Source organism: Lactuca virosa, chromosome 7 (genome assembly GCF_052849685.1).
Source record: "Lactuca virosa cultivar CGN04683 chromosome 7, Lactuca_virosa_CGN04683_v6, whole genome shotgun sequence".
NCBI lineage: Eukaryota > Viridiplantae > Streptophyta > Magnoliopsida > Asterales > Asteraceae > Lactuca > Lactuca virosa.
In genome coordinates, this window is record NC_136432.1 from 227,897,197 (window position 1) to 227,922,544 (window position 25,348).

Here is a 25,348-nt window from a genome sequence, read left to right on the forward strand (position 1 = left end):
GGATAGTGGTGGGAAGAAGAAATTCTGGAACAAGCGTAAGGGCCAGTCTTCGCAGGAGCCCTCCAAGAAACAACAAACAGTAGCAGTCCCCATTGCTACTACTCCTGCTGCTGTTCCAACTACTCCAACAACTCCCAGCCGCTATGCTGGAAACCTACCTTTGTGCAACAAATGCAACTTCCATCATTTGGGAGTTTGTAGAGAAATGCAATGCCACAAATGTGGCAGAAAGGGGAATACATCGCGATTCTGCAAAACACAAGCTCAACCGACCAACCAGGCTACTGAAGCAGGCGTGGGACAAGCCGGTTATGGCTGTGGGGAGGTTGGGCACTTCAAGAGAAATTGCCCGAAGGCAACAGCAGGTGGTAACATAGGGAAGGTGCTGGCAATGGGCCAGGAGGAGGTAGTTGTTGATCCCATAGTTGTTACGGGTATGTTCCTCCTCGACAACTCTTATGCATGCATTCTTTTCGATTCTGGTGCGGAGAGAAGTTTTGTTAGTCATGCATTTAAATGTCTACTCAAACATAAATCCCAACCTTTAACCGAAACATTTACTGTCGAGATGGCTAACCGAAAGAAAGAGAGCACTAACGACATATTCATAGGCTGTACCCTTACCCTAAATGACCATTCCTTCCCCATTGATCTTATGCCAGTTTCCATAAAGAGCTTCGACGTTATCATCAGAATGGATTAGCTGAGCCCCAATCATACCGATATCCTTTGTTATGAAAAAGCCATCTGTCTCAATCTGCCCTCAGGTGAAGTTCTCATTGTTTACGGCGATAAACTTAGCTCAAACATTCGTATCATTTCCTGCATTCAAGCCCAGAAATATCTGCGAAAGGAGTGCCATGCATTCCTAGCCCACGTCGTTAACGAAAAGAAGGAAGTTAAAGACCTCGAGAGCATCCCCGAAGTCTGCAACTTTCCTGATGTCTTCCCCGAAGATCTTCCAGGAATACCTACCGAGCGCCAAGTCGAGTTCCGTATCGACTTAATCCCCGGAGCTACTCCTGTAGCTAAATCTCCATACCGCCTAGCGTCGGCAGAAATACAAGAGTTATCCAGCCAGCTCAATGAGCTGCTCAGCAAAGGATTCATAAGACCAAGTTCCTCACCTTGGGGAGCCCCGATCTTATTCATGAAAAAGAAGGATGGATCCTTTCGGATGTGCATAGATTATCGAGAACTGAACAAGCTTACCATCAAGAACCATTATCCCTTACCCAGAATCAACGACCTCTTCGATCAACTTCAGGGAGCCATTTACTTCTCGAAAATAGACCTAAGATCAGGGTACCATCAGTTGCGAGTTCATGAGAATGATGTTCCCAAGACAGCATTCCGAACTCGTTACGGTAGTGATGCCCTTTGGTCTAACCAACACACCTGCTGTATTCATCGATCTGATGAATCGGGTGTGCCGCCCTTACCTAGACAAGTTTGTAATCGTGTTCATTGACGATATACTTGTCTATTCTCGGAGTGAGGAAGACAATAGACAACACTTGAGACTAGTGTTAGAAACACTAAGGGCGGAGAAACTCTATGCAAAGTTTTCAAAGTGCGAATTCTGGATCAGAAAAGTAACCTTCATTGGTCACGTGGTTATCGAGGAAGGCATATACGTGGAACCTTCCAAGATCAAAGCGATTGAGAATTGGTCAGCACCGAAGACACTCACAGAAATCCGTCAATTCTTGGGTCTCGCTGGCTACTATCACAGATTTATCCATAATTTCTCTAGAGTTGCTAAGCCTTTAACCACCCTGACACAAAAAGGTGTAAACTTTAGTTGGGGAGAAAAGCAAGACATTGCATTTCAAACATTGAACCAGGCCCTATGTAGCGCACCTATCTTGTCTCTGCCCGAGGGGACGGAGGACTTCGTTGTCTACTGTGATGCATCCAATCAGGGCCTAGGTTGTGTGCTTATGCAGCTAGGAAAGGTTATTGCCTATGCCTCGTGACAGCTGAAAACACACGAAGTCAATTACACAACTCACGTTCTAGAGTTGGGTGCAGTGGTCTTTGCGTTAAAGATTTGGAGACATTATCTCTACGGAACCAAGTGCACTGTCTTCACCGACCATAAGATCCTACAACATATTTTCGACCAGAAAGAGTTGAACATGAGCCAGCGGCGATGGGTAGAGTTACTCAGTGATTACGAGTGCGAAATACACTATCATCCCGACAAGGCTAATATGGTAGCGGATGCCCTCAGCCGAAAGGAGTATTCAGGTCGTAGAGTGAAGGCACTGACAATGACCAACCATTCTCATTTATCCGCTCAAATCAGAGAGGCTCAGCTGGAAGCCTTAAAACAAGAGAACATGTCGGATGAAGCCTTGAGAGGAATGGAAAAGAACTTAGAGGTCACGGGAGACGGAGTGTTACTATTTCATGGACCGGATCTGGACCCCAAAGTATAGTAGTTACAGGGAGGTTGTCATGAACGAAGCTCACAAAAGTAGATACTCCGTTCACCCAGGTTCAGATAAGATGTATTTGGATCTCAAGCAACTCTATTGGTGGCCGAACATGAAAGTAGAGATCGCTACCTTCGTGGGCAAGTGCCTGACTTGTGCCAAGGTGAATGTGGAATATCAAAAGCCCTTAGGTCTACTCCAACAGCCAGAAATACCTGAGTGGAAGTGGGAAAGGATTACAATGGATTTCATCACTAAGTTACCCAAGTCTCCGAGTGGTCACGACACCATCTGGGTAATTGTCGATCGACTAACTAAATCCGTCCACTTCCTGCCAATCAAGGAAAACTTTAAAATGGAGAGGTTGACATGAATCTACATTCGAGATATAGTCTGTCTGCATGGTGTACCAGTGTCCATTATCTCCGATCGAGATAACAGGTTTACTTCGAGATTTTAGCAGTCACTACAGAAGGCTCTTGGAACTAAGCTGGATATGCGCACAGCTTACCATCCACAGACAGATGAGCAGAGTGAGAGAACCATTCAAACATTGGAAGATATGTTGAGAGCCTGCGTCATCGACTTTGGCATGTAGTGGGACACATATTTGCCCTTGGTCGAATTTTCCTACAACAACAACTAGCATACCAGCATCAAGGTTGCGCCGTTCGAAGCCCTCTATGGCCGTAAGTGCAGATCCCCTCTGTGCTGGGCTGAGGTGGGTGACACGTAACTAGTCAAGGGTCAAGTCCCTGATAACACTCTCACAGGCCCAGAAATCATCCAAGAGACTACTGAAAAAGATCGTACAAATTCGGGAACGACTAAAAGCTTCAAGAGATAGACAAAAGAGCTACGCTGATATGAGACGAAAACCCTTGGAGTTCCAGGTTGGTGACCGTGTCCTTTTGAAGGTCTCACCCTGGAAGGGCATGATATGCTTCGGAAAGCGTGGAAATCTAAATCCAAGATACATAGGACCATTCGAGATCCTCGCTAGGATCGGTCCCGTAGCATACAAACTTCTCCTACCTCGATAACTTAGCAACGTACATCCCGTCTTCCATGTGTCGAACCTAAAGAAGTGTTTGTCCGATGAGACACTTGTGATACCCCTCGATGAGATCGAACTATACGAGAGCTTACACTTCGTAGAGAAACACATAGAAATCATGGACAGGGAAGTCAAACGAATGAAACAAAGTCGCATACCGATAGTGAAGGTCCGCTGGAATGCCAAGCGAGGACCTGAATTCACTTGGGAGCGCGAAGATTCAATGAAACAAAAGTACCCTTATCTTTTTTCCGAGTCCATGATTTGTATTCAGTGTTTGAATTTCGGGACAAAATTCCCTCTAACGGGGGGATGATGTGACAACCCGAACCTTTTTCCGTTTCCGTTATCCGATTTCCGTTAATAAAATTTGAATTTTATTAAGTTTCCGTCAAACTTCTTGGTTTAGAAAATTATCTAGTTTTATATATAATTTAAATTTTAAATGAGTCGGGACGAAAACTTCACGAAATTTCGAGTTATCCTTCGATCAAAACATCGGTTTTCGGCCTAAGTGAGTTTACGACCGTAAACCTGTGTACGGCCGTACTCTAGTTTACGGCCAGCGTCGGGTGGACCCCACCACCGACCACAAGAACCCCTATAAATACAAGACCCTACCCCTCATTTACACTTTTCTGGCCGGACACACTCTCCTTCTCTCTTTAAGCACTTGACTGCACACCCCAAAAACACCCGTATTCTTCCGAAAATCATCGAAAATCGTCATTAGGAGTCATTTAGGAGCATCTAGAACACGTTTTTCATCGAATCCAGCTACCTTGTTTTTGAGTGTACGGTCGTACACCTTTCAAGTCTGTAAATCTTCATTGACCGTACACCAGTTCACGGCCGTACACACTTCAAACCTTCAAAGGTCGTACATCCTTCGAGAGGAGTTCACGGCCGTAGACAGTTCACCGCCATAGACAGTTCACGACCGTAAACCCCCTTCACGGCCGTAAACCCCATTCACGGCCGTACACATTACCTAAGTGGTGCATTAGACTGAAAACCCACTTTCCTCGATTCAGTCAAGTCCCGGTAACATTCGTTAACTGAAAGAAAGTGTTTTTCTAACACTTTATCTAACGAAATCGCTAATTTAGATACGTATATTTATTTAATTGTTATTAGGATTCCGTTAAGTGCCACACTTCAACTCGAGGGTCTTCATTTCATTTCGTTGGTTCAACGCTGGTACACAACTAACTATTAGTTCATACCCCTATGCCTTTACTGTTTTTAACATTTTCAAGGGGGATACAAGCCAAACATAAATGATTTTGTGAAACTTATACAAAAAGGATTTCAATAAATTTAAAACGGATGAAATTGATAAAATCATACAGTTTCTATACTTTTATAAAATATATAGATATTTTATCCCTTTTGTATTATGCAGAGCATAAGGGAAATTTTCATCATAAACACAGAACTTTCAATGTAAAACATGAATTGAATGCATAAATGAACATATAAACTATAGTAGGTATAGTTTATGGAACAACTAACTTATCAATGTACAAGACATAGATTCAATGCGATCAAACATGTAAACTATATAATGTGTAGTTTATGAGATATATATATATATATATATATATATATATATATATATATATATATATATATATCATTTTATGAGTGAGCATTCTTCGCTTACTTACCTAAGTACTAAAAAAAGTCCTGAGATTATAACCAGAGTCTCCTGAAGGGAGAACGTGAGTTTGTGTATAGATCTATACGGGATTGACAATCCCGCACCATAACTGCTAGCTACAGTTAGGCCGGCAGGCCTGGGTGACAAAGTCATTTCGATTCCGAAACCTGAGGAACATCGTTCAGGCAATTCAATGGTCAAGTATGGTTATAACAACTCATAAATTTGGTATTAAGAATATACGATTAATGTATGAATGGTAATAACTTTAATTAGTTTTATTATAAAGTAATAGAACTACTATACATATTAAAGTTTTTAGAGTTTTCCGAACTTACTATACATACTGGTGATAACCAGGGTTTTTCATGTAAAAAGAAGTTTCTTATTCAATTAAACAATGCACAACACATTAAGTGGTAACTAGACATATGAACTATTACGATATGAGATTCAGTAACAAAATACACATGTTAGAAAATAATGGATTTTCTTAGAAGCATACGAATACATTCATTGATTCATTAACCGATTTTCCTCTCAAAAACATGCTTATGAACTCACCAGCTTTATGCTTATACACTTTCAAAAATGCTTGTATTCTCAGGAAATCAGTTGACAGGTACCTCCTGGAGTTTTGAGAAGACGGAGCGTATAAAGTTTCTTCTTTTACTATTGTTATACTTTTGAAGTGTATAAACATGAATCAAACCGATGTAAATATTTTACTTAATTAATGTAATGGTTGTGTTTACTTTGATTACTGTAATGCAATGGTTGTGATACTATACATGACGTCATCCACCCCCGAACGTTTCCGCCGTTCCGGTTTGGGGGTGTGACAAATGAGTTCACAACCAAGCCTATGACTGATGCCCTATCAAGATCTATGCTTATCGTTTCATAGATTAATATGGTATCATGCACTCAAGCCATTGGACGAGTGAGGAGTTGTTAATTCCTAATAGCGATATCCATAATGACCATTGGTTCAAAGAGTTAATGGTTGGAGTAAAGTGTAAGGGAAGGGACTTTTCCACCCCAAAACGTAAAAACCGAAAATAGGGGGATTCGTGAAATCTCACAATGCATTGAGATGATGCAATGATGCCTTGATCGAAGTTCCACTTGTACCACTACTGATTCCTACAATAGTGGTCTACACTAGTGAGTCTCTAATCGAAATCTAACACTAGCATACTTAACTTCTACAATAGAATTACGCCAATATTGAGTCAAAATTTTGACATTGATATGTTACAAACATTTTTCTGTGAAATTTATATTTCTATGAATCAATTTGTTGTATAACAAATTCAAGAGGAAATCCCCATTATTGAAATGTTAAAATTTAACATTTTAGGTGGTGTTTCAATGATTACTTATTCAAAAACTAAATCAGTTTAGTTCCTAAATTTTCCAAAATTCACATTTTAATTCTAACTGAAGTCAACGATCTCAATATAAATTTTCTTAAATTTTCAATCTGTCTAACTATTTTTTACCATTTTAATTTCTTGAATAATTATAAAATCATAAAAAATACTAAAACATTAATAAAAATTACCAAACTTTGGGTTTTGCTTCTAACAGTACTAAGGGGTTTCCATATAAGTTTTCAAGGATTTTAGATATGTATAACCATTTTTGCAATATTTAATTCTCTAGATAGATATAAATTCATCAAAAATATCAATCAGTTAAGAAAATTCCCTAAACTTTGTGCACTATTGGTATGAAACATATATAATCTGATAAAAATAGTAAAATGTATTTTAAAATAGATTACCACGATTTTTATGATTTTTGTATATTTATTCTATCAAAATAGAGATAAATAGAAAACAATTTTAAAAATTCCCCAAACTTTGTTTTCTACTGTTATTACACATATAAAAACTGGGAAAAATATAAAATTTGGTTTCCAAACAGGTTAACTATTTTTCTTTATTTTATTCATTTAAATAAACATTAATTCGTGAAAAATTATTAAACAGTAGGTAAAATTTACTACACTTTTTATGTAATATAAGATATTATGATGAATTTTCATATTTTTTGGATAAGTGTATCTTTTTTTCTTCAATTTAATCCTTTAAACATTCATTAAATCGGGAAAAGAAGAAATTGTTTTGGAAAAATCTAGAAACTTTTTCATGGTGTCTTTATGATGTCTCGAATATACAAAAATTATGAAATATGGCTTTCTACATTCATAATGGTGTTTTGCTATTTATTTCTCTTCAACAATAATAAATTAGAAATCAATAGACAACAGCCTTAGAAAGGAATACAACTTCATGAAAAGTCTTTACTCGGCGCATAGGTGATATTCAAAATTTACCAGAATTTATTAACCATAAAAAGTGTTTTATATGAATTATTGCTCGATTTTCTTGCAAAAGTTACAATAAATTGAGAAAAACCAGTTATTTTCTAAAAATTTCTAGATCAAGTTATTTTATTGTTTGGATTTTGGGAAAAATCATATTTGAGCATAAAATAGGTTTTAGATATTTTTTTATGAATAAATACTTTATGAGCATTCTTAACAATGTACTTTGATAATCAAGCCTTTAAGCTTGATGTTCATCACATGCATTATGATTTGGAGACCATGAATGAACTTTTTTTTGTTTAAAATGATGTTTCTAAATAAAAACTTGAATGCATGTGGTTTTGGATCTTTAAAACTTGTAAAACTCAAGTTGATGGATTTGATTTAGGTTTTGATCATTGGATTTCACCTTCTAACAACATGCATGTTGTTTTTGGGTGAAATCCTACCACCATCATCATCAAATTCGACATGCATGAACATGCATGTGAATAATCTCAAAGAAAAGTGTTTATGGAGAAGAAAAATGCAAGAAAACTTGATATTTTTTAAAGAAAAGTGAACAAAATGTATGAAAATTGATTTTACCTTGAAGATCAAGTTCGAATGATGAACATTCTTGAGTAAAATGAGGGATATTTTCTGGAAATTTCGTGGGTTTTGGAGCTAATTCATAGACGGAAAGAATGAGGGTTTTAGAGAGAAGAAAGGAGAGAAAAGAGAGATTCTATCTCTCTGGATAACTCATTTCTCTCATCATCTCTTTGGGGTTATACTCCACCAAAATCGTCCACTGATAGATAGAGATGCTTATGAACTCATGAAGAATTGAATGTCAAAATCTCTCCCAGATATTTTGCTTCTGTGTTTCGATTTTCTAGAGAGAAGTGAGAGAGACGTTTTTAGAGAGAGAAGTAAAGAGGTGGAGTGAGGGAATGAGTAAAATGATTAGGGTTAGGGAAGATGTAACTTAGGGGAAGAGATGTGAATGTGATTTTGAATAGAGAAGGAGTATTTTCGAGCATTTACTTTTTATTTATATAATTTATAAGGTTTGGGGGTTATGTTTATAAAATAAAAAATCTTGTATTGAATTTTATGAGATTTTGGCTGTTATGCTTATAAATAAGCTAATGTTTATAAATTTTTGACACTTGTTATAAACTTTGGACATTTTGGAATATCACAATGGATGTAGAATATCTTGGATTGTTTTGAACGAAAAAAAATTTGTTAACACCATAATGAATTGAGTTTAATATTTGAAAAAAAATTTCAAATTTCTAAAAATAAATAATTATATTTGGTAGAAAGTTACATAGTTTGATTGAAATCATATTATTGGCATTCGATGTAGTGATTCTGAGATTCAAGCGAAATTGAGGAATCAAGTATAATAGTCCTAGTTTTCAACTTTGACTTGAGTTTCTATGAGACTTTGACCTAATTTCTACTTCTAGGTCAAGTGCATCATGTGTCTACATGATTCATGCAAAGATTTTCAATTCAAAGAATGACCCGAATACGGATAGTCATTAAAGTTAAGTAGTTATAGAATTCACATACCAATGTGAAATCTAAGTACACTATTCTCCGATTCTACTTGTTTCCAATTTTCTAGTAGGTTATAACTTATCTTCTAGTTACCAAGCCTAGTATGTGTCGTGCCTATACGTGCAACTAAGTTTATTCAAATCTAGAACTGTCTCGAATTTTCACGGTTGTCACATGTGGAATCTATGATTCTAGTCTTAAGAAGAAGACCCATGTGAAGAGAGTGTAGTCCTTAACAATATAAAGAATGTATTTCTTGTGATGAATACTTACAATTATAGATGGACTATAGAGACCAATGTTAAGAAGTTGCACTGGCTTAGAAATTGATGAATCTACTATCAGTGGATGACTTCCTTTGGCTTATTGTTACATCCCCAATTTTCTCGGCTAGAAAAGGTCGTTTTATTTATGCTTATTATTCAGAGTGATCTTTATAAATGCGGAATTTGTCCCATTAAATTATTTCCGAAGAAAATGTTTTTCGTTGATTATTAAAACTTGAGATTCCATAACTAATTGAACGCGAAACATCAGAAGATCATAACTTCTTCACTCAAATTCGGATTTCAGATTTCTTTATATGGATGGAATCCTTGTTATATACACTATAACTTTGGTTAAGATTATTTATTATCTTCTATCAAAAATTAATATTTATCCATCATTATATCTTAAGCGTTTAGCCCGAATCTGGGGTGTTACAATTACCTCCCCCTTAGGATGATTACATTCTAGAGTCATCAGCAAGATAGGGATGAATGACGATCTTGTGAGTATCTTTTCCATCCTAAAAAATATCGTCTAAGATATGGTTTTTGCTTCCATTAACGTAAAAGACCAAATGGTCATACCCTTATAACCTTTTATCGTATCATGCAATGGATACACTTAGGTCTCTTTGACTCAGACTCTTGCATGGAGGATTCCTTCTTTCATGTTCTAATGTGGTACAACCGCATTATTGTAGGTAACATTTCTAGATAATGGCTGCTTAGTCTTCATGACGATTGTGATATGCTTCTACTGATCATTTCGATTATCCTTCCCTTTGATTTCTTGACTAAAGTCGGATGCTACGTCTAACTTGGTTCCCTAAATTGAGTAACCCATTTCGTAGCTTTTATCTTAGCCGGACTCGATTTTCATTGACCAATTGTTTCAGGATATCATTCATCTTGTTAGTCATTACAAAAACAATGATAACAACGGACATGAAAAAAAGAATTCTACTACTAATACCTTAGTAACCTTGTGATACATCCTAATTTGAGTACAAATCATGTGCTTTCGGTAGTATGGGCCCATACTATCTGCCAAACATATTCATAATTATCCCCAAAATTGTCTCGCAGTCCCCTAGTCCCTACTCCTAAAAGCAAATTAACACATATGGATGTGTCCAAAAAAGCATATATACCAAATTTCCCTAGACACCAATAAGAATTCTTCCATGAGTATCTTTAATAGCAATTTTGCTTCAACTTGGTTGACGGTGGAAACGCCAGTCAATGGGATGACTTTAGGGATTACACCAAAAGTAAATTCTCTCTGCCAATAGAAGATGTACTTCTCCCATACCAGACATATTATTTATTAGGTGTTTGTAATGGTACAATAACACTTTATAGGTATCATCTATGATATCTTTCAATAGGTATCATTCACTATTGAAAGCAGCCTTATTTCCTTCATTTGCTCAGTTTGCTACGAGTCGTTATCATAACATTCCGTTTCCCCAGAACAATTGCTCAGGGTACCGGAAATGCGAGTATGTTATGATAGAGAAGACTTTAGTTATGTTTAGACACATACTCCTCCTTATCGATCTGAAAAGTTATATGGTAGTTCTAATGCTGTAATTAAACGTTTAGAAGCATGAACACATAAAATTTATTTATCCAAGTTATGGTCCTAATATCATAACTGAACGTTTAGAAGTCAGATTTCAGAGTTCTTTACATGTACGAAATCCTTGTCATATACACTATAACTTTGGTTAGGATTATTTATCGTAAATAATATACTATCTGAAGTTATATTTATCCCTCATTATATCTTGATCGTTTATCCTGAATTTGTGGGTGTTACACTTGTTTTCCATATTTGCATGCATGACATAAATTGTCATTGTTAAATTTAGGAGAGGCAATCATCGCACCAATTCTATGATAACCAAGTTATTGATATACTGAAAGTTAAGGTTAGCAGGGTTTTAATGCCATAGCCAACTAACCTCGAAGACTGCTTTTAATTTAAAAGACATTTGTGATTTACAGATGACCAGATAATGTCCAATACAAAGATAGTTCCCCTAACTTTGGACTTGATAAGGCATTTTTCTCTATCATTCATCATTATATATCAGTATTCATCATCAAATTCAACACGGTGACCAACTTTGTAGAGTTTTCCAACACTCATCAGGTTGGTTTTAAAACATCAAGATAAGAAACCCTTTGTATTAAAAAAAATTCTATTTGTAAGAACACCACATCCTCATTTTTTACGTGACCACCATTTATGTTGGGGCCCGCACAAGAAAAAAAGATTTTCTAATAAATTTTTGATAAGAGGATGTAGATTTGTGAGTTGTGATGGTGTGTGCATTCTTGACTTTGGTTACGAGATCATTCTAGGGTGTTTAAGGTTTCCAATTTTTTTTGGGTTTGTGATTGAAGTATTTAGATTTTTTTTTGTTTTGAATTTAGACGTATGGACCTTTTTCTTTGTGGGTGATTGATTACTAAAGGTAATTTTCTTTCCATTTATCTTAGTGGTGATTTTAGGTTGGACTTTTGGGACATGATCTACAAACTTCACAAGATTTTTCTTGATTTGAAGTTTCTCTTCAGTTTTGTCTTGAGAAATGACAACTACAGTGTTTTCAATCTTAATATCCTTGGGTCGTTTAAGAGTTTGAGGAAATAAAAGACCTTGATATATTTTTGGACTTTGAAGCTTTTGTCCTTTATTAAGGTTTTGCGAAGATGTGATTCGCGCAGATGTATTTTGCAAAGCTTTGGTTTGTGCATATCTATTTTATGGTGAGTTTGAAAAAACCTTCATTTTTCTTGAAAATATAGATCTCTTTTTGGTAGGAACACTAGGACTGGGCTCACCATTCCTAGTCATTATGCGATATTTAATTTCCTCTTTTAATGCCTTTTTGGCTTCATCCTTCGATGAAAAGATATCAAAATTGTTCAACTTCAGGCTGTTGCTTTTTTAGAGTTTACTTTATGGCATATGTTTGGGAGATGAGTCATCTTAACTGTAGAGTTCAATACATCAAGAAAATTTTCCATATTCAATTGTGTCTAGTCTTACTCCTTTTAGAAGAGCTTGAATACTCGTCTTTGATATGATTGTGACTTTATCTTTGACAGAGAATTCTTTTAAAACCTCTGTCTTGGATGAAGGATGTGATATTATGATCAGTGTAGGTATTAGATGATTCATAGTTAGGATAGCTTTTAAAGAAAAGTTTGCTCCTTCTCGTATAATTTCCTTTGTAACACCCATTTCGTCATATGGTTTTTCTGAATTTAATTTCATTAATTAAGTTTTGGGACTTAGACTAGGAAATGACATGGTGATGGACTGAACATGACATTACAGTCTGGTTCAGGAAACATAAATCCTTAAACCACCACGATATGACGAGGTCTTGGCCACAACATGGTGGCAGATAGGGTTTAAAACCATAGATTTTAGGATTAGTGCCCTATTTAAAGGAACAAACACCTAGGGCTGGCTTATTTCGCAGCCTCCATACTCTGAAATCAATCCCCACCTAAAACCCTAGTCTTTTGTATGTGTTTTGAGTGTGTGAATCCATTTTTGTGAAGCTTGAAGGAAGAAGGAGATCATCATGTGGTTTTTGAGCATGGTTTCGGCTTGGATCTAGCATCTTGTTCCAGGTCATTTTATGACTTTTTTAGTCCCAAAACTTCTTGGCTTCGGAGTTTGAGAAAACTCCAGCGCCTTTGAGTGCATTATTTAGCTTGTAGACCATGGTGTTGGTTGGAATGTGCTTTTACATGACTTAGTTTGAATTCCATGCATTTAGTGTTGGGTTTTGAGCATTCTAACACTCCTAAGTGTACATGCAACCCTAAATACCTTGGATCTATGTTTTCTCTATTATACATGCAAATATGAATATTCCAAGGTATTACCCTATCTAGCATACAATCTTTGATACTTGGGTAATAAAACTAGTTTGAAGACATACCTTTTTATGTAGCTTGATTCCTTGATGCTTAAGAGCCGAGTGCCCCAAGTATGACACCTCAAATGGTTCACACAACATCAAATACACTTGGAATAACTTAGAGAGAAATGAACCACTTCATGAAATCGACTAGCCCACACCATACACACATAGTTCTCTCATGGTGGCCGATTTTGACAAGAATAAGATGATTATATAGTTTGTCACAATTAGGGTTACACGATGTAAACCCTAATTGTCATGGGCTTTCATTTCCATGATCCACGGGTACAAAAACACCATGGAGCATCCTATGGGTTTTAGGCCAACTTGATAATCCATGGAGTATTAGCCCAGTATACAAGTATGGATGATTTACACAATCAACCCATATATTTAATTAGTCTCCTTTTGATCACTTAATTAATTCCAAATTAATTCTTGATCATTACTAATTAAATAATCTTATTAATATATTAGAACATATAATATATTAGCAAACCTTAAGTGTTATTTCTCTCATGTTAGTCTATCCAAATGCATGATGCCATGCAACCCAAATGGACCATGCCAACCGGGTCAAGTACATACCAAATATAGTTATCGACTTAGACACTAATCCAACAGTCTCCCACTTGGATAAGTCTAAAACTATTATTGAGTATGACTTCAAAAACCGACTGGCAATCGTGGCTTTTTAAGCCGCTGCCGAACTCTGACGTTGTAACTGAACTCTGATCTTGTCAATGACTTGTCCATTAGATAAGGGATCATATATTCCTCCATTCTAGATATCATATGAACTGATACATGGATTATCAATCACTCTCTCGGTCCATTTGTTGTTTCCCGATTTCTGATTCATGACGACTGACTGATTGAATAGATCAAATCAGTCCTGGCTTGGCCAAGCACTCACATGTGTCATCATTGAATCATCGAGGGGCCCACAGATATCGCTTTTATCCCGAAGGTAAAAGGAATGGATAAACTTCGACTCATATGACTTGTTCTACTACTTGTTGAATCATACACAACGGCACGTTTTATAACATCGAGTTACCAATGCGTTTTCGTGCAATCAATGTACAACCAACTCATAGTAACAACTCATATCTCTAGGTTTGAAGAATATAAGATATTATCGTCTCATGATCACTCGTGATAAAATCCACGAAGTGATTCAAATGAGTGCGGGTTGAATCAAATACTCAGTACTTATGAGCACTCATGAGTGTTGTAGCACCACTTTCTCCAACATCTTAGACATCTACAAGCCAACCCATGACAGTCTTGATTCATATCTACTTCCAACATATGACCGACTGTGGATGGTTTGAATCACTTAGTCATTGAGGAGGAACGACCTAGTTATTCTGGAAGTCAAAACATGCAAAGTGAAACACAAGAATAATCGAATCTAATATGGTCTTAGAACTTATGAATATAAGTAAAACATCTTTTTATTTATCACCATATTGATTACACATTGTTCATTGTATATTGTTTCAAACTATCAACTTTATACTTAAATTAAAACAATAGTTGTCCCATGCTCCAAGCATGTACACTATGTTTTCTAAACACTAGTCATGCCATACTCCAAGTATGCACACTATGTTTGTCTAAACATTAGTTATGCCATACATCAAGTATGCACACTAAGTTTGTCTATGATCTTTACTCTGTGAAATAGATCGATTGAACATAATGTTGGATATAGTGTCTAAGTCCATAACTATATTTGGTATGTACTTGACCCGACCCGGCATGGTCCATTTCGGTTGCACTTCACCCGAACAATTTATGGATAATCGTTTGAGAATAGTATAAGTTATGATTTATTAATATATTATAAGTCCTAATATATTAATATAAAATCATATTATTTAATTAGTATTAATCTATAATTAATCTAGAATTAATTTAGAGATCAAAAGTATGACTAATTAAATATGGGCTCTTGTATTTATATAGTGTGGGCTAATGCTTATTTGGAATGGGCTAGGCTTGCATGGAAAGTCCATGGATACACCATGGATAAAGACATGGGTATTAGGGTTTACATGGATGTAACCCTAATCCACCACACTATATAAAGGAGGCTTTGGTTCTTGAAATGACACTAGTTGTGGTGAGTAAACTAAGAGGGCCGATTTCAAGAAGTTTGTGACTATTATCTCAAGTTTCCAAGTTTGTGGTGATTTGTGACTTCCATTTGAGGCATCCACATTATTGGTGCTAGGCTCTCAAACTCCAAGCAATCAACTACTACTACAAGGTAAGTAATTGTACTAGTTTTATTTGATTCAAGTACCCCATGCCATGCTAGTTAGGATAAGAACCTTGGAAAAATAATTATTTGCATGTATCTTAGTCAAACATAGATCCAAGGTTTCTAGGGTTGCATGTACACCATAGGAGTGTTAGAATGCTGAAAACCTATCACATAATTCCAATGATTCTCATTTCACAATCCCAATTCCTTACCGCAAATGCAAGAATTCCAAATCCTGCCATTTACCAAAATCTGTTAGATTATAACCTTATATGCATTGATTCTCTAGTAATGATTATGCACAAAATCACAAAGACTTGTCAACAGACATTACAGAGTATTCCAATGGAGATCAACTCCATGGAAATATCCTTCTTGCATTAAGTTTTTTTTCTAATCTTACACAGATTGAATAATTTCCACCTGTAGAAACATTTCCATATTCCCATTTTGACTATCACTTCTGAACAAGAGTTGCCTCTTTTCAGAATATGTCAACATAGTCCTTTCCAAAAATTAACACTATACTTCCAACTGTCCCTGAGCAACCAATCTTTGGTAAACCGTAGATTGTTCTCGACAATTGCTTAATCATTTTAGTCATATCCAATTCTAGACTTTTCCCCTCTTAATTCCCTAAGCATTTGGAAAATTTAGAAAGGATGAATAATATTATAGCACATGAAATCGATCCGATATCAGAAGCATATGGGACACGATTCATGATGTCTCACATAAAGACATGATACTAGACCAGTCTTTCACTATAATATTTCTGTATCTATTTGCCAAGTTCTCATAATTCAGATTATGAAAAGGGATGCCGTAATCATAATCGAATTTTAGAACGCAAATAATGGACCCAAATATAGAATCTCCTTATGTTGAGCCATTCCAACACAAAATTCATATATATCTTTGACTAAATATGATTAAGACATCAATCTAAGCTTTTAGAATTGAAATGAAGTATAATTTCCTCTCCCTTAATTATAGCAAAACAACTTTTCAACCCCTGCAACTTCACGAATTGAAACTTTTGTTTTCTATAATTAACATTGCTATCTTGCAATAATAATTATCATGCTCCCACTAACATGAGAATTATTAGCATAACACTTATGCTCCCACTAGCTTTGACATGTACTTAGAAATCAGCTGGACTTCTAGAAATCAATACTGTATTGACTTTCTTACCAAAGTTCAAATTTCTGATACGAGATGCTTTGATAAAACTTTATCAGGATCATACACCTTTCCTTAGATAGCACACATGCGTGTCTAAACAATTTCAGAACTATGAAAAGGGATGCCGTAATCATAGTCTTAATTGTTCAGACCTTTGCCATTCCTCACAAGTCCATGTTAGTGTGCCGGTTAACCACACATGCTCCACTAACGACTTTGAGAATGCAAATATCACACTTGCTATCTACCTAAAATCTACTTAGTGAACACGTTTCCTCACCATCATTTTCATGACCCGGAGAGAAACCTTATAACACTTAGATTGTTTATGGTGTAAGTGTTCTTATCCAAACTCATATGGACTGAACTCACTCTTACTTTCTTGCCACCTGGGAGCACAAGGGCCTGCCATTGCTTCCAAGTTGTTATGCAACCAATTGAGAACTCTCAAAACTCATATGCAAAGCCAACTTTTCACTAGAATGGGAACAGAAGTAGGAATATGTCAACACGATAGGTTATAAACCTCAAGTCGTGTGCTAGTGATGAACTACAGGTTTTACTCTTGATTAGATCTTGAAATACTTTCATGATCTTTAAGACTCCCACTGTCTTCTTGACATATAAGACTCACTTGTCAAATATTCAAGAGATAGTGCGGATTCTTTATCAAGACAAACACTTTACACAATTGGCCTAAGTTGGTCTTTGTTTTATCCAAAACATCACAACTTACCAATTTCAAATGTACAAGAGTAGGACACTTTTACTCTTACATTTGACAAGTGTTATAAATCTTTCTTCACTACAAGAAAAAGTCGAAATAACTACGGAAAAATTCCGTAGCTAAAACATGATATTCCGTAGTTAAAATCGATTAGCGACGGAATTTGCTACGGATCCGTTCTGTAGGCAAATTCTTCGTTAGTAAAGGTTCGTTATGGAATCCGTAGCACCTTCGCAATGAAATTTACAACGGACTTATTTCGTAGAAAACCTGCTATGGAATACATCCGTAGCAACATCGTAGCAAATTAACTACAATTTATTTCCATAGCAAGTCTGTAGTGAATTAACTACGCCTCGATCCGTAGTAAATCTGTCGCAAATTAACTACAAACTAAATTCGTAGCTAGTTTCTGTAGCAAATCCACTATGGGTAATGGCGTAGCTAGTACTCCGTAGTAAATTTACTATGACCTAATTATGTAGCAAATATTCCGTAGTAAATTCACTACAATCTACTTCCGTAGCAAATGTCTTGTAGAAAATTTACTACAATACACTTGTGTTACAAATGTTTCATAGTAAATTTACCACGGTCTACTTCCGTTGCAAAAAATATATGACGAAATAGATTACATAGCAAAATCCAAAACAATTCAACTTGTGAAAATATCCGTAGAAACTTCATAAAAATAATAATAGCAAAAATTGATGATATGATTAATTCTGTAGCAAAATACATACATGTAACGACCCAATTTTTTTTTATATTTAAAATATAATATTAAATCCTCATAAAATAAAAGTAGTCGTTACCCTTTGAAAACTACAATTAAGGTTATCAAAAACTTCCAACCATACTTATAAAATATTATTTGAAAGAAAACATTAACGGAAGCAAAAAAATCCCAAATTTAAATACATAACATTTGTTTATAAGTATTCGAGAGAATGTCTTCTGCAGTCACACTGGTCTCCTTTCTTTATTAAAACTTGACGATCCTGAAAAATGTTATATAACAACGGGTAACCATAACGCTTAGTGAGCATACACATTACTCTACCATTATATAAGTCACTTACTTACACATAACACACATAGAACATTTCACATAAATCATGACATAAACATAAACATTCCTAACACATACTGTTGGTACCAACCATAACCTTGTTCCCCCTTCCGGGAACTACCCCCTTACCCCTAGTTAGGGAATAAGAAATAAGAGTGTAGTTTGCCTCACTAGAGGACAAACCACATTCTGCCTTACCTTGTTCTTTCTACCGGATTAGGGTATCCGTGAACAAAACATAAAACAAGTCATGCCTACATAATAGGAGAGTTAGTGTAACTCACCTCTCTTGGTAACTTGAAATACTCTAGTTGCAATAGCCACGTAAACTTCCTTCTTTTGAACACCTACACAACAATTATAACACTTATTTAACTTGTGCTTCATAACTATACTTTAAAATACTTTCCTTTGCATTACTTTAACTTTTCTTTGGTTTTAGTGTTCTGTTTGGGACCTGAATTCATAACTTTAAATCCATAGTTAAGTTCTGATAAAATTGTGTTCATATATTTCCTACTTTTATCTTTTTAGGAATATAAGGATCTCAACGTAACGATTTTCGGTTGATTTTATACAAATTTTACAAGTTAACCATCTTGAGTTGTTCCTTTCTAGACTCACATTCAAACTCGGTAACTTTTAGTCTAGGAGGCTTAGGAATTAAATCATATGAAAAATTCATAGTTAAGAAGACATTATTCTCTAACCATAACCTCTGACGTTTCATGAATCGTAGTTTTGAAGAATTAATTATGCACATCACAAGTTGATGTATAATTTATGCAGCCTTCCAGACCACTCAGTATTATTTTAATAAATTGTAAAAATATAATAAGCTTTAAATCATGCGCTTTTTATGGACGAAACTAGACATCTATATCTAACTACATGATTTAGAATTTTAGGATTTCAAGTTATGAGGAATTTATTATGATTTTTAGAAGACAGAACATGTAATCCGTGACAGCATAGACCCTTCTGAGAAAATTGGCCATTTTACCCATCAATGGTTTGGAATTTGGAAATGTGATTTAAAGTTTGAACAAACTAGACATAACAAGCTTTCAAGAAAAGTAAGTCTCATGATTTTTAGATGTTTGGATTGCCTTGAACGGAGTTTAGAACTTGAAGGGCAGAATTGGAAAAACATGTCATTTTAGCTTTTCATTCACTTTTGGTGTTTTATTAAGGACTTAATGGTTAAGCTTTAACCTTAGAACTTTAGACATCATAATTGATTACATATTGGTTTAACAAGATGTATTGTCGAAGTTTTCCGAAAGGACTTAATGCTTGGCCTAATAAGGTCTTAAAGTTATAGATTTTCAATAATATATCATTTTCTTCTAATATTAGGGTTAAGTTAATAACTTAACCCATTAAGCCTTAAAATACCACATGGCTTAAAATTCAAGTCCTTCACAGATTTATCATTAAATGGTGGTCTAATGGTGGAGTTGTGGTGGTTAATGGTGGTCAACCACCACAAACGAAAATAGAATGTTATAAAGGGCATCAAAGGGGACAATTCTTGAATGCATGGCATATGGCCTTAAAAATCATTTACAACAGAGGGAAAACCCACATCCACCTATCCATGGTGGCCTGTGGTGGCAGGTCGGGCTACTCACCGGCAGCAGGAGGTGACCCGTGATGGTCTTAGGGTGGTGACGAAATAAATATTATACATTATACACACACACACGAGGGACTAGAAAAAGAATTGCTTATGGGCTTCCTCATCAAAACACACACGTACACACCTATCCACAGCCACCGTTCGGTAGTTGATGGTGCCATAAATCCCGCCGGCAGCCTAGGCTGGTGGCCATGGGTAAGGTTTCTCGATAGAAAGAGGAAAAAGAAGAGAAGAAGAAAGGTTTAAGATCTCGATACCTACTGAAACGAGATGCTCTCCCGTGGTTATTCTCTAATCCTCCTTCCACCAATGACGACTCCGACTCCGGCAGCCAATCGGCGACGTAACTCTCTCGCGATCTTCTTCTTTTGGCGCCGCAAGCGGAACGAGTACTGAATTTCGAGTGCTTAGGGTTTGATGGGGGAAATACGATCGAAGGGAGTTAATCGGCCCCAAAAAACAATCCCAAAAAAAAATATGTTGATCCCATGGAGGCTTACACAAAATTTCCATTTACAGCCTTTACATAACCTATAATGACATTTTCTACCATAGGAACAATTTTCTTCACATATGGAGTTTTAAGATTGTCATTTTCAGCCCTTGCTATAAGAATTTCTAACATAATGATGCTATTGTTATTTGCTTTGATTTTCATTTTATTTTATTATTTTATTTTCTTTATTTATTATTTAACCACTTCCAATTTATCAAATGTCTTTTCTTTGAGTATTCATCGATATAATTCTTTAGAATATAATTCCCTAATCATTTGATTATTCTTATAAATTAACAAAATCATTTTTTTTTTGAAATTACTAATGAGGAATAGGGCGCTACAATACAAAAGTGACAAAAAAAATTCCCAAAGCATATTTATAATAAAACCAATATTATGAAAGTGCAATAAACAAAAAAATTACATAAATTCTTCATAAAAAATAGTTTATCATGGAATTAAATTTTACTTTGTCCAAAACACCAATAAAACTAATCTAATAATCAAACTCAACTAGAAATCAAAAACATGCAATAAAAAACCGTGTCAATGATTATTTGTGTTTCTCATATCACTGAGCATGTTTCTCATGTCATTCAACTTCGTCCTTTGTTGCTCTATGGTTTCGTCTAGTTTCTGAATTTTTTTCTCAAGATGATGTTTTTCAGAAGTTATCTCAGGTGAAATGCATGTTTGAGAAGAGTTTTCAGGAAAAATGGACCTGCCATATGATCCAAGCCCATAAATTCTTTTCTTACGGTCATGTCCTCCGACAGCTTTATAAAATAGTTCACTTTCATCAACTTCCTCTAGTTTCTGAATTTTTGAACTTACAAAAAAACCATGTGGTTGTAAATAAAGGCCTTAACGATTCTAGTCCTTTTCTTACTTTTGTTGTTGATAGGTAAAGAAGATGACCGATGTTGACCAAATCTGAGTCTGAAATAAAATTGAAGTAATACAAATTATATAAAAATAATTCTTTGATGTTCAAGTTAAAGGATACTTAGTCATTTCAATTTTTTTCACTTTTCGTTGACTCAGTGACTCAAGTATTTTCTAAAAGGTAGATTTTCTATTATGGGTGAGCAAACCCGAGACCGAAAAACCCGAAACTGAAGCAAAAACGACGGTTAGAGTTTGCTATTTTTAAAAACTGAAAAACCGGGTTCGGTTTCGGGTTTTACCCAAAAACCGACCCATCCAACCCGGGAAACCGACCCACACTTAAAAATGAAATACCGCCCCAAGAAACCGACCGATCCAACCCGAGAAACCACCAATACTTGATTGTGTTTTGGTTGTAATAGACTATTTCGAGCTTTGGTTGTAAATTGTAATAGACTATTTGTTGTAAGACTCATGTTTTTTTGAAGTATTCGACTTCAATTTCGTGTTTTTTGAAGTATTTAAGTTGTTGCTTCATTTATGGAAAATGGATTGGAACCCAAAACCGATGGGTTTAAACCCAGAACATGTGATCAGTGTATGGGTTGAACCCAAGAAACCGAAAAACCATCCAAACCGACCTTAGAACCCAAGAAACCGAACCGACCAAAAACCGATCCTATTAAGTTCTAAAAACCATAAAGCGGTTGGGTTAGGTTTGGGACCAAAACCGACCCATGCACAACCCTATTTTCTATTAAGAGGTTCGGTCGAGGTCCAATGCGCATCGAAATGCACCACAATCGATCGAACAAACGGGATGTGACCAGCCCCCTACATGGTTGCTACTAAAGTCTGGACTCACAATTTAAAAAAGGCTTCAATCTTAAATATTAGAGATGGGAATCAGTTTCGGTTTATGGATTTTTTGGTTTCCTTGAATCGGTTTCCTCGGTGTGAGTCGTGAATTCGTGAGGATTAATGTATAAAATATAAAAATAATTTTTAATTAAGTAATTAGTAAATGCAATTTGAAATTTCGGTTTTAAGGGTTTAAACTTTACTTGAGAAACCTCCAAACATTTAAAATTGCATACTAGAAACTTCTATTGTATAATATTTATGGTTTTTATATTATAGTATAATAGCTACAACCTATGATCTTGTAGCAAATTCTGTAGCGACATAGTTACGGATTTTGACTCCGTAACAAATGTCGTAGCAAGCTAGCTACAGACTTAGATGCGGTAGCAAATTTTGTAGCAAAATAGCTACAGATTTTGATTCCGTAACAATTTATATAGCAAAGTAACTACAAACTTTAATCTGTAGCAACAGTTGTAGCAAAATACCTACGCCTTATAATTCTGTAGCAAATTTCGTAGCATGATAACTACGGACTCCGATTGCATAGCAAAATTCTGTAGTTATCCAAATATTAGCTATAGAATGCAATTATGTAGCTAATTTCGTAGCAAATATACCTACATCTAATTAGTTTGTAGTATATTCCATAGTAGAATAGCTACGTTTTTAATTCTGTAGCAAAATTGTGTAGTTATTCAAATATTACCTACGCAATGTAATTATGTAGCAAGTTCCATAGCAAAATAGCTACGACAAGTCATTCCGTAGCATAATCCGTAGCAGAATAACTACGGATTTTACTTTCATAGAAAATTTTCGTAGTTATTTCAACTTTTTCTTGTAGTGCTTTAAGATATGTCACTCATCTTACAGTCTTGGAGTATGACTCTAAGACTTGTTTTGGAACAAAGTATGACTCATCTTCTTTATTTAACCATTCCAACAATTCAAGATTCCTCTTCTTAGTCATAAGAATGCACTAAGATGTCCTTAGAGGATTAATTGTGACATGATTTCTAAATCAATAATATGATCACGAAACATGATACTAAAGTACTCTCCCATCTTTTCAGATTTGAGAAACTTTTATCCTTCTGCCTAATTTGATTCTTCTCATTCGTTCTGCCATACATCGAAACTTTTCCAATGTTTCAGAATTATACTTAAACTTGTAACTATAATCATATTTACTAAACTTTAGTAAATCATGACGAATAGTCTTATCGATCTTTTGTGGTGGACTTGATCAGTGCACAAGAATGTGTACTCGATCGCTTAGACCTTCACTTGACTCACATATACATGTGAACAAGGAATTAATCTTAATTTTCCAAACATGAAAATTCTCATTCATCATACTATACAACTTGCATGATTTCCAAGTTTCTATCCAACTTAAACCTTGGGTGATGAGAATCTTTCCTTATTTGTTAAATTATGACACTGCCACAAACGAAAGAATCAAGTCCATTTTTCCAATATTGCTATCAATGGAATCATATAAACAACCATTTTTCACAAATGCCACTGTAAGGATATATAAAATTAAAACATATTTATTTTATTTTAAAACTTTGCAGAAAAACTTATCCTTACATTACAAATGCATATGAAAAACTTGTTGTTATCTATTCCTAAGCAATATATCATAACTCCTAAGCAACAGCTAAAAAATTCCGATCACCGAACCATGCGATCGAAATCCATCTTCGCGATCAAAATCAGCATATACTTCCTTTAAGTTTCTTCACTTTTCTTTGATTCTTAAAACAACAACATGTGACCCAGTCACATCATATAATGAGAATATTAGAATAGAAACTTAATAGAGTTAGATAGTGGACTTCACCTGAAGTAGAATCAAACATCTTGACTTGATTAACCCTATGATCCTTCAGGTAAATAGGCAGTTTGTAACCAATGCCCCTTCCTTTGGCAATATAAACATATGGACTCTATGGAAATGGTACACGAGACTATCACAGACTTAGACTTTCTCTTTACCATTTGGTCAACCGAGTTGACTATGGCCGATCCCTTTCCATTGGGAAGAGAAAGCTCTTTCTGGATATCCAATGTTACCATTGTCAATGTCCATTTAAGGTTTGGGAAGTTGATCTTCTTAATCAAACTTGCTTTACTAGTCCTCCAAATCATTGCTGATTCAGCAGCACCAAGCAAATAGATAAGATCATTTAAGGTCATGTCATAGTCTGTTTCATAGTAGTCCCAAGGAAACTCACTATGTGACTTAGAAAGTGATTGAACATCCAACTTTCTTAAGACTTTGACACCCAACTCTCCCGGCTTTTCAATATGTGACTTCATCTCCAAGATGTGAGCTCACATAGACTTTGCTTGCCAATAGGGCTTGAGTGACCTTGAACTTATGGGTTAAGGAGAATAATTGGAGGAGGTGGAGGAAGTGAAGTTCCAAGAGATTTGGGAAGAACATAGATGTCTGAACTAGACATCTTTTGGGAGATATTCAAGATAGTTGATTTAAAGTACTTAATATAACACCCAATTTGAAATATTAAGGCTAGGATCCAACACAATACTTTTATAACTTGGAAGAGGGATGCCGTAATCCAAGCTATAGAATATTTGAAGGTAGGTGAATGACGATTCACCAATTTCCACCATGAAAAACGAAATATATTATTAGGTTTTTAATTGGATTAGAAACTCCTAGATCTTTTGAGATTCATTGAACTGTTCAATGACATGTTTCAATCTCGAGTGTGCCCTTCAGGTTTTGTGACTGGGATGCCGAGGATCACAAAACAAGTTGTGAAGTAACTGTTGGATAAGGTGTATAAGTCCATAACTATTTCTGGTATGTACTTGACCCGACCCGGCATGGTCCATTTGGGTTGCATGGCACCATGCAATTGGATAAACTAAAATGAGAGAAA